Here is an 11,448-nt window from a genome sequence, read left to right as displayed (position 1 = left end):
TGTGATCAAGGGTATATAACCAGCCCCTGAGATATATTTGGCGCACATAATTTGGGTTTGCAACTGCCCCATGGCAGCCATATGCGGCCAGCATATTTAATAAATCTCCTCCTTTAATAAAACTCTTCAAGATGTCCTGGACTTGGTGTCTCTACGTAAACCCGTGGATTGAGGTACGGGTACTTTACAACAAAATCAGAAGATAAATTACTGTAGGGGTGGGGGGGAGACAGACTAGGAAGGGTGCTGGCACGTTCTCTATCTTTATCTGGGTGGTAGTTACACAGCTGTAAATATGTGTAAAAATTCCATCAAGCCTCATCCTCAAGATTTAGGCACTTCAGTGTACATTTGTATATGGAGGAACAGTATATAAAAATAGTATGAATTTGAACTCAATTGAATGTGAACAACAAGGGTCACAAAAAATGGCTGCAGGAATGACTAAATCATTTACTCAGGGTGGGATAAGATGCCCTCCTGCAGTTTCCCCTGAAGCCAAGGAGTTTTCTTTTCACTTGACTGCCACCCTAGTTAATTATTCCGGAATGTGGTGACCTTTCTTTGTTCCTAGAGGCTATGCAAAAAGGGCTCTCATGTAATAGCCTCCAGCCAAAATTTTTCTATAAAGTAGATGAGGTCTCAGACAGCCCCTGAAGCTCTATAGAACTCTTCCTCATCTATATGCACAGGCGGTTGGCCGACTTTGGAGCCCAGGTAGAGGTTTTCCCAGTCTGGTGATGTGTTCCTCCACAGTTTGGTGAGATTTGTACATACTTATAATTCTCGTTTTCTTAGTCTATTGCTTTAACTAGCTATTTATATACTCTAGAGCCCGGGCTGATATTTCTCTGTCTGGTGATGTTGTTTAACTTATTGTTTGTTGATTCTTTTTCTTTATTCTCCTTTACGTTACATAAATTCAAACCACTTTTGATTTTGCCTTGATTATTTTTATTGTTATTAATTATAATAAATTTCCCACTAAAATCCACCTGTGAGTAATTGCAACTCTGTACTCTGCCTCCTGCACAGCACACAGTAACATCTCAAAATTTTTAGAAAGAGAAATCAACAAAGACGATTAGAGGGGATCCAGATCATACCTGATAGTAACAGCCCTCAAGCCAGCTTTCCTCTCCTCCCAATTCCCTCACACACAGAGCTGCTACAGTACCTCTCACTCGCCAAACCTCCAGACTTTCTCTGACATCAATCAGGTAGTTTTCCCTTTCTCCCTCCATATTTCAATCTTTACTTCAGCTGGGGCTTGGCTTTTTACTAAATGCTTTCCTTTTGCTCATCACCTCTCCAGACCATCTGTTTTTTTTAAAAGGATGATTGGGTATTTTATTATTAATTTTAATGGGGTGACATTGATAAATCAGGGTACATATGTTCAGAGAAAACATCTTCAGGTTATTTTGACATTTGATTATGTTGCATACCCATCACCCAAAGTCAAATTGTCTTCCATCACCTTCTATTTGGTTTTTGTTGTGCCCTCCACTCCCCCTATCCCCTCCCTCTCTTTCCTCCCTGCCCCACCTCCCGTAACCACCACACTCTTGTCCATGTCTCTGAGTCTCTTTTTTATGTACCACCTACATATGGAATAATACAGTTCCTGGTTTTTTTCTGATATACTTATTTTACTCAATATAATGTTGTCAAGGTTCATCCATGTTGTTGTAAATGATCTGATGTCATCATTTCTTATGGCTGAGTAGTATTCCATAGCATATATGTACCACGTCTTCTTTATCCAGTCATCTATTGAAGGGCTTTTTGGTTGTTTCCATGTCTTGGCCACTGTGAATAATGCTACAATGAACATGGGGCTGCATGTGTCTTTACATAGCAATGCTTTTGAGTTTTGGGGGTATATACCCAGTAGAGGGATTGCTGGGATATATGGTAGCTCTATTTTTAATTCTTTGAGGAACCACCTTGTTGGTCAAATAAGTTTGTAAACATGATATATATGTGGCCTGACCTGTGGTGGCGCAGTGGATAAAGCATCGACCTGGAAATGCTGAGGTCGCTGGTTCGAAACCCTGGGCTTTCCTGGTCAAGGCACATATGGGAGTTGATGATTCCAGCTCCTCCCCCCTTCTCTCTCTCTGTCTCTTCTCTCTCTCTCTCTCTCTCTCTCTCTGTCTCTCCCTCTCCTCTCTAAAATGAATAAATAAAAAATAAAAAAAAATAAAAATAAATAAATAAAATAAAAAAAAACAAAAAAAAAAACATGATATATATGTTTGCTCGCTTGTGACTTATAATGGGTGTGGGGGACAGGCTATAAGCAGGCCAGGTTGTTGTAGCCTGAGGTTTGGTTTTGGGACTAAGCTTTTCCCCACACCCTTGACTGATTGTATGATCTGGGTGGTGCACTATCATGAGAAATCCAATTATGCCTTGGATAAGTGACTTTGTATCGGAGACTTCCTTGTTTGTATATTGGATTAAGGGATTTTGGTTTTCTACACTATAAAGTGGGACAGACCAGGAGCTCAGACACACAGTTCCTGCTATCACAATTGCAGGGGCTCCCCTGATCCCTTGCCCTTCATGGGAAGAGCTGGTTTTCTGCTTTTCCCTTGTCTTCTTTTGTGGTTTGCCTGTCTTAGTGAGACACCAATAAATAGGATGGCCCCCCATCCTCTGACTCCGCCATTTCTTTATCGTCTGCCCAAATCCAATGGGAACCTGCATGTGAATGGTCAGGATGACGGGTCCTGGCCTTACACACCTGTAAAGCCAGGAGCCACCATCGTGGCCATTCTCTGCTCTCCTCTGCTCTCTCTTCTAATGATAATCTCAGGAACCAAGAGGGCAAACTCCCGTTTTGCCCCCACTTTATACTGTAGCTTCACAACCTCCAATCCAATATACAAAGTAGGGAGGTCTCTAATACAAAGACACTTCTGAGACATGATTGGATTGTACTGCCCCACATCAGAAAGGGTAGGAAAGGCTCAATCCCAAAACCAAGCCCCAGGCTACAAGGATTCCGCCTGCCTTTAGCCCACCCCAAAACACATTAATATCACCTGGGCGATGGCCTCCTAGTGTTACCTTTAACAAAGTGAGCATAATACATTTCATCTGCCCAACAATCCACCCCTATGCTCATTTTACTACCCACAATCTATACCACCGGCATCCCTGTGCAAGGAAATTAGGCACATTACACAAATTACAACAGCACAAATCATACAGTTTCAACAATCACAAAGGTACACTTCACCAGTATCTGAGCACTTTGCCCAAAGTGCAAAATGTTCTCGGCCTACGGGAAAAGTTTCCCGGGGCAGGGGAGTGCTTCCAGCAAAGCCACCCCCCACCTCCATCAGGGTATTTCACATTGTCCAAAATCCATAATCCGTAAGTCCATCCAACAAAGGAGCCAATGCCCACTCCGGTCGTAGTCCAGGAAATCAGTCCACGAATATGGGGCATCAGCCACCCCCCTCATTCCTGCCATCCTGGCAGGTCTTACACTGTCCCAAAGAGGGGCACATGGCGTCCTGCCCTATGACCCCAAATTGCAGACCTACCAGGGCCGTAGTAGATGCTGCTTCCAGCTGGGCTTTCATCTTCTGGAGACTGCGGATTGCAACTCCAGCCCGATTCTCCTCATCTTCCAAAGAGGAACTGAAAACACCAGCTCCGGCTGCCGGGCTCGAGCCCCTGGCCGCTGCCGCCTTCTGCTCCACAGACCTTGCAGCTCCGGTCTCGGCTTCAGCCTCAGCCTCAGCCCCGGCCTCAGCCCTGGCCTCCTGCCGCTGCTGCCTCTCCACAATATCCAGGGCAATCTGCAACTCACGAACTTGTGAATCCTCCTCCAGCAGCTGCTCCATTTCCAGGCGAATCTTGTGAACCTGGTCGGCCTCCTCCTCCAGCGCTTCCTCCAGCTCCAGGGTCAGCATCGGTTTCTCCCACGTTTGCTCCAGCTCCTTCTGCTGCTCAGTTTGCAGGTCCCGGGCAGCCTCTTCCACAGAGCTCTCAGTTTCCTCACACATGGCTGTAAAAGTCAGCCAGCCTACAGTCCCCAAAAGGACAGCCATGGGGAACTCTAACACTAGCCAGTCCTCTGCTCCACCGCTCAAAGGCTCCTTGCTGATCTGTATCGAATCCTGCCACAGACTACACCAAATGTAAAGCCAGGAGCCACAATCGTGGCCATTCTCTGCTCTCCTCTGCTCTCTCTTCTAATGATAATCTCAGGAACCAAGAGGGCAAACTCCCGTTTTGCCCCCACTTTATACTGTAGCTTCACAACCTCCAATCCAATATACAAAGTAGGGAGGTCTCTAATACAAAGACACTTCTGAGGCATGATTGGATTGTACTGCCCCACATCAAAAAGGGTAGGAAAGGCTCAATCCCAAAACCAAGCCCCAGGCTACAAGGATTCTGCCTGCCTTTAGCCTACCCCAACACATATTAATATCACCTGGGCGACGGCCTCCTCGTGTTATCTTTAACAAAGTGAGCATAATACATTTCATCTGCCCAACACCACCATACTTTCTTTCATAATGGTTGTACTACATCTCATTCCCACCAACAGTGGATGACGGTTCCTTTTTCTCCACAGCTTCTCCAAAATTTGTTATTACCTGTCTTGTTGATAATAGCTAATCTAACAGATGTGAGGTTGTAAAGCCAGTAGCCACAGCCACCATCACAGCCACCTGGCCAATGCAGGTTCGCATTGGATTCAGACAGTTGGTAAGGAAACACGGAGCCAAAAACTGGTGGGCCATCATCTGTAATCCTAGCCTGCACCCAGCAGGCAAGTAAAACACACACTGGGTTACAAAACCCACTCGTTCAGTGCTCACAAAGCTACTGACTTTATCCGAGTTTCCTAGAATCAAAGGTTTCTAGCTCACCAGACTTATTCACCTCTGTTCCCCATCTCCTTCCTTCTCCCTGCACAAACTCTGCACAAACTGGCTTCTCACTCAGCACTCCACCATCTTGGCTGCTTCTCCTGGTCTCCTCCATGTGGCCTTTCCCTGCTCTCCTCTCTAATGCTAATCTCAGGAACCTAGAGAGCAAGCTCCTGGGCTGCCCCACCTTATAGTGTAGAAATCCAAACCTTTAATCCAATATACAAAATAGGGAAGTCTGTAATACAAAGTCCCTTATCTGAGGCATGATGGGATTGCACCACCCCACATCAAAAAGGGTGGGAAAGGCTTAGTCCTAAAACCAAGCCCCAGGCTACAAGGATGCTGCCTGTCCACAGCCCGCCCCAACACACATTATCATCACCTGGGCGACGACTTCCACGTGGGCAGCGCCATCTTTAACAAAGTGAGCATAATATATTTTATCTGCCCAACAGGTTGTATCTCATTGTAGTTTTGATTTGCATTTCTCTAATAGCTAATGAAGATGAGTATCTTTTCATATATCTATTGGCCACTTGTATTTCTTCCTGGGAGAAGTGTCTGTTCATGTCCTTTTCCCATTTCTTTATTGGATTGTTTGTTTGTTTGTTGTTCAGATTTATGAGTTCTTTGTATATTTTGGATATTAGGCCCTTATCTGAGCTGTTGTTTGAAAATATCATCTCACATTTAGTTGGCTGTCTGTTTGTTTTGCTGTCAGTTTCTCTTACTGTACAAAAGCTTCTTAGTCTGATGCAGTCCCATTCATTTATCTTTGCCTTCACTTCCCTTGGCTTTGGATTCAAATTCATAAAGTGCTCTTTATAATCAAGGTCCATGAGTTTAGTACCTATGTTTTCTTCTATGTAATTTATTGTTTCAGGTCTTATATTTAGGTCTTTGATCTAGTTTGAATTAATTTTAGTACAAGGGGACAAATTGTAGTCGAGTTTCATTCTTTTGCATGTGGCTTTCCAGTTTTCCCAGCACCATTTGTTGAAGAGGCTTTCTTTTCTCCATTGTGTGTTGTTGGCCCTTTATCAAAAATTATTTGACCATATATATGTGGTTTTATTTCTACGCTCTCTATTCTGTTCCATTGGTCTGAGTGTCTATTTTTCTGCCAGTACCATACTGTTTTGATTATCGTGGCCCTATAATATAGTTTGAAGTCAGGTATTGTAATGCCCCCAACTTCGTTCTTTTTCCTTAGGATTGCTTTGGCTATTTGGGGTTTTTTATAGTTCTATATTAATCTGATGATTTTTTGTTCCATTTCTTTAAAAAATGACATTGAAATTTTGATGGGAATTCATTAAATTTGTATATTGCTTTAGGTAATATAGTCAATTTGACTATATTTATTCTTCCTATCCAGGAACAAGGAATAATTTTCCATTTCATTGTTTCTTTTTCTATTTCCCTTAGCAATGCTTTGTAGTTTTCATTATATAGGTCCTTTACATTCTTTGTTATGGTTATTCCTAGGTATTTTATCTTTTTTGTTTAAACCATGAAGGTGATTATTTTTTGAGTTTGTTTTCTAATGTTTCATTGTTGGCATATAGGAAGGCGGTGGACTTTTGCATATTAAATTTGTATCCTGTGACCTTACTGTATTGGTTTATTGTTTCTAGTAGTCTTTTTGTGGAGTGTTTGGGGGTTTCAATGTATAGGATCATATCATCAAAAAAGTTAAACTTTTACTTTTTCTTTTCCAATATGAATGCCTTTTATTTCTTTTTCTTGTGTGATTGCTCCAGCTAGAACTTCCAGCACTACGTTGAATAAGAGTGGAAAGAGTGGACAACCTTGTCTTGTTCCTGATTTTAGGAGAAAAGTTCTGTTTTATGCCATTTAATATGATGTTAGCTGATGGTTTATCATAAATGGCCATTATTATGTTGAGATATTTTCCTTCTATACCTATTTTGTTGAGTGTTTTAAACATAAAATTGTGTTGTATTTTATCGAATGCCTTTTCTGCATCTATTGATAGGATCATATGGTTTTTGTTTTTGTTTTGTTGATATGGTGTATTACGTTAACCATTTTACATATGTTAAACCATCTTTGTGATTCTGGGATGAATCCCACTTTATCATGATGTATTATTTTTTTAATGTGTTGTTGTATTCGATTTGCTAGTATTTTGTTTAGTATTTTAGCTTCTGTATTCATTAGTGATATTGGTCTGTAGTTTTCTTTTTCTGAGTTGTCCTTGCCAGGTTTCGGTATGAGGGTTATGTTGGCCTCATAAAATGTGTTTGGAACTATTGATTCTTCTTCAATTTTTTGGAAGACTTTGAGTAGAATAGGAACTAAATCTTCTTTGAATGTTTGGTAGAATTCACTAGTATAGCTGTCTAGTCCTGGACTTTTGTTTTTGGGGATATTTTTTTATAGTTGTTTCCATTTCCTCCCTGCTTATGGGTCTGGTTATGCTTTCCGCTTAATCATGATTCAGTCAAGGAAGATTGTATTGTTCTAGGAATTTATCCATTTCTTCTATATTGTTAAATTTGGTGGCATATAGTTTTTCATAGTATTCTACAATAATTCTTTGTACAGTAGTACTTTGAGATACGAACAGACCAACATACGAATTTTGTAAGATACAAGCAGCAACTTGGTCTGTATTTTTGTTCGAGATCCGAGAGAAATTCTGAGATATGAGTCATGATTCAGGAAGCTGCTGCTAGTTGGCATGTTGGGGCACAGGTCCAGTATCGGTAGTTTGATATACAAGTTGACTGACTTACGAGCTCGGTTACAGAATGAATTAAATTCTATCTCAACGTACCACTGTATATCTATGATATCTGTGGTGATTTCTCCTCTTTCATTTTGGATTTTGTTTATTTGAGTCCTTTCTCTTTTTTCCTTAGTGAGTCTTGCCAAGGGTTTGTCAATTTTGTTGATCTTTTCAAAGAACCAGCTCCTTGTTTTATTAATTTTTTCTATAGTTTTTCTGTTCTCTATTTCATTTATTTCTGCTCTGATTTTTATTATTTCTTTTCTTCTGCTGGTTTTGGGTTGCCTTTGTTCTTATTTTTCTTGTTCCTTAAGGTGTGAAGTTAAGTGGTTTACTTGGGCTTTCTTGTTTGTTCATATAGGCCTGAAGTGATATGAACTTCCCTATTATTATTGCTTTTGCTGCATCCCAGAGATTCTGATATGTCATATTGTTATTTTCATTTGTATGTAACTTTTGATCTGTTTTTTTTCTTCTTTGACCCACTCATTTTTTAAAAGTATGTTGTTTAGTTTCCACATTTTTGTGGGTTTGTTTCCCTCTTTTTTGCAGTTGAATTCTAGTTTCAAGGCTTTACAATCGGAGAATATGCTTGGTATGATATCAGTCCTTCTCAATTTATTGATGTTATTTTTGTGGCACAACATATGGTCAATTCTTGAGAATGTTCCATGTACACTAGAAAAAAATGTATACTCTGGCACTTTGGGATGAAATATCCTGTAGATGTCTATCACATCCAATTGTTCTAGTGTTTCGTTTAAGGCCAATATTTCTTAATTGATTTTCTGTCTGGATGAACAATCTAGAGCCATCAGCAGTGTATTGAGGTCTCCAAGTATGATTGTATCTTTGTTGGTTTTGTTTTTAGGTCAGTCAGTAGCTGTCTTATATATTTTGGTGCTCTTTGGTTTGGTGCATATATATTAAGAACTGTTATGTGTTCTTGATTCAATGTCCCCTTTATCTTTATGAAATGACCATTTTTGTCTCCGATTACCTTTGCTGTCTTGTAGTCAGCATTGTTAGATATGAGTATTGCTACACCTGATTTTTTAGATGTTATTTTCTTGGAGTATTGTTTTTCCAGCCTTTCACTTTAAATTTGTTTTTATCCTTGTAACTTATATGTGCTTCTTGTAGGCAGCATATAGTTGGATTTTCTTTTTTAATCCATTCTTCTACTCTTTGTCTTTTTATTGGTGAGTTCAATCCATTTACATTTAGTATATTTATTGACATTTGAGGGTTTCCTATTGCCATTTTATATATTGCTTTCTGATAGTTTTGTATCTTGTTGATTCTTCTGTTTTTCTATCATTTGTTTTTGTTTGGTTGTAATCCATACTTCTTTTCACTGTTGCTTCTTTTTTCAAGCCATGTGTTTCTATGGTGGTTTTTTCAGGGGTGGTTATTATTAAGTAATGGAAAGGGTACCTATCATCTTCATTGTGTAGTACATTATCTCATGAGTGCTTCTGTACTCCATCCTTCTTTGCTACTGTTATCTTTGTCCTCTCCCCTTTTTTGTTTTTGTTGTCACAGATTAAATTTTATTTTATTGTGTTCTTTTTTTTTTTTTTTTGTATTTTTCTGAAGCTGGAAACGGGGAGAGACAGACAGACTCCCGCATGTGCCCGACCGGGATCCACCCGGCACGCCCACCAGGGGCGACGCTCTGCCCACCAGGGGGCGATGCTCTGCCCCTCCGGGGCATCACTCTGTTGCAACCAGAGCCACTCTAGAGCCTGGGGCAGAGGCCAAGGAGCCATCCCCAGTGCCTGGGCCATCTTTGCTCCAATGGAGCCTCGCTGCGGGAGGGGAAGAGAGAGACAGAGAGGAAGGAAAGGGGGAGGGGTGGAGAAGCAGATGGGCCCTTCTCCTGTGTGCCCTGGCTGGGAATCAAACCCGGGACCCCTTGCACGCCAGGCCAACGCTCTACCACTGAGCCAACCGGCCAGGGCCTTTATTGTGTTCTTGATGGAGCTTTTACTTGTTGTTTTGTTTTTTGTATCTCGGCAGAAAACCCCCTTTAGTATTTCCTGAAATGGGGGTTTTCTAGTGATAAATTCCCTCATCTTTTCTGTATCTGTGAATGTTTTTATTTCTCTTTCATATATGAAGGATAGCTTTGATGTGTATAGTATTCTTGGCTGGAAGTTCCTCTCTTTTAGATTTTAAATATTGGGGTCCACTCTCTTCTAGCTTGTAGAGTTTCTGCTGAGAAATCTGATGATAATCTAATAGGCCTTCTTTATATGTTGTATTCTTCTTTTCCCTGGCTGCCTTGAGAATTTTTTCTTTGTCATTGGTTTGTGCCAGTTTCATTATGATGTGCCTGGAAGTAGGTTTATTAGGGTTAAGATAACTCGGTGTTCTGTTTGCTTCTTGAATTTGAAGCTTCAGTTGTTTCCACAGGCTTGGGAAGTTCTCGTCTATTATTTATTTGAATAAGTTCTCCATTCCATTTTCTCTATCTTCTCCTTCTGAGATACCCATTATTCTTATGTTGCTCTTTCTGATGGAGTCAGACAATTCCTATAGGGCTTTCTCATTTTTAATTTGTGAGTCTCTCTCCTCTTCTCTTTGTAGTACTTCTAGTTGCCTGTCTTTTATGTCACTAATTCTCTCCTCTATCTGAGCTGTTCTATTAGCTAAGCTTGTTATCTGGTTTTTCAGTTCATGAATTGAGTTTTTTATCTTTGTTTGATTCTTTTCATAGTTTCAATTTCCTTGGTGATGTATTCTTTCTGTTCGTTGAATTGTTTTTTGAGCTCCCTAAATTGTCTTTCTGTGCTTTCTTGTATATCCCTGAGTATTTTTAGGATTTCAATTTTAAATTTTGTCATTTAACTCCAACGTCTCCAAGCTACTGAAATTTTTTTCTATAGATTTTTCCTCATCTATCTGAGCTACATCTCTGTCTTTTGTATCCATGATATTTATTTTTTCTTAATAGCATTTGAAAGTGGTATTGTTAATAACACTAATAAGAGTTGATAAAGAATACAAAAATAAAGATAAAATAAAAAAGTAAAAAAATTTAAAAAAATTTTTGAGAAACTACAGTGAAAACTGAAAATTATATTGTGCTAAATAGAACTAAAACTACATATAATGGAGGTCCTGAGTTGGGGAGAAGTGACAAAGAGGCAAAAAACGAGGTAAGAACCCACAAAATGCTACAAGGAAAAAATTTGCACCAAGAATTAAAGAATTTGACCCCTTTCATCACTCTTATTCAACATACATCTGGAAGTCCTAGCCACAGCAATCAGACAAGAAAAAGAAATAAAAGGCATCCAAATTGGAAAAGAAGAAGTAAAACTATCATTATTTGCAGATGATACGATATTGTATATGGAAAACCCTAAAGTCGCAGTCAAAAAACTACTGGACCTGCCTGACCAGGTGGTGGTGCAGTGGATAGAGCATCGAACTGGGATGCGGAAGGACCCAGGTTCGAGACCCCGGGGTTGCCAGCTTGAGCGAGGGCTCATCTGGCTTGAGCAAAAAGCTCACTAGCATGGCCCAAAGTCACTGGCTCAAGCAGGGGGTTACTTAGTCTGCTGAAGGCCCGTGGTCATGGCACATATGAGAAAGCAATCAATGAAAAACTACGGTGTCACAATGAAAAACTGATAATTGATGCTTCTCATCTCTCTCCATTCCTGTCTGTCTGTCCCTATCTATCCCTCTATCTGACTCTTTCTCTGTCCCTGTAAAAAAATTTTTTCAAAAAACAAACTACTGGACCTGATAAATGAATTCAGCAAGGTGGCAGGATAT

Source organism: Saccopteryx bilineata, chromosome X (assembly GCF_036850765.1).
Source record: "Saccopteryx bilineata isolate mSacBil1 chromosome X, mSacBil1_pri_phased_curated, whole genome shotgun sequence".
Classification (NCBI taxonomy): domain Eukaryota; kingdom Metazoa; phylum Chordata; class Mammalia; order Chiroptera; family Emballonuridae; genus Saccopteryx; species Saccopteryx bilineata.
This window is presented reverse-complemented; position numbering follows the sequence as displayed.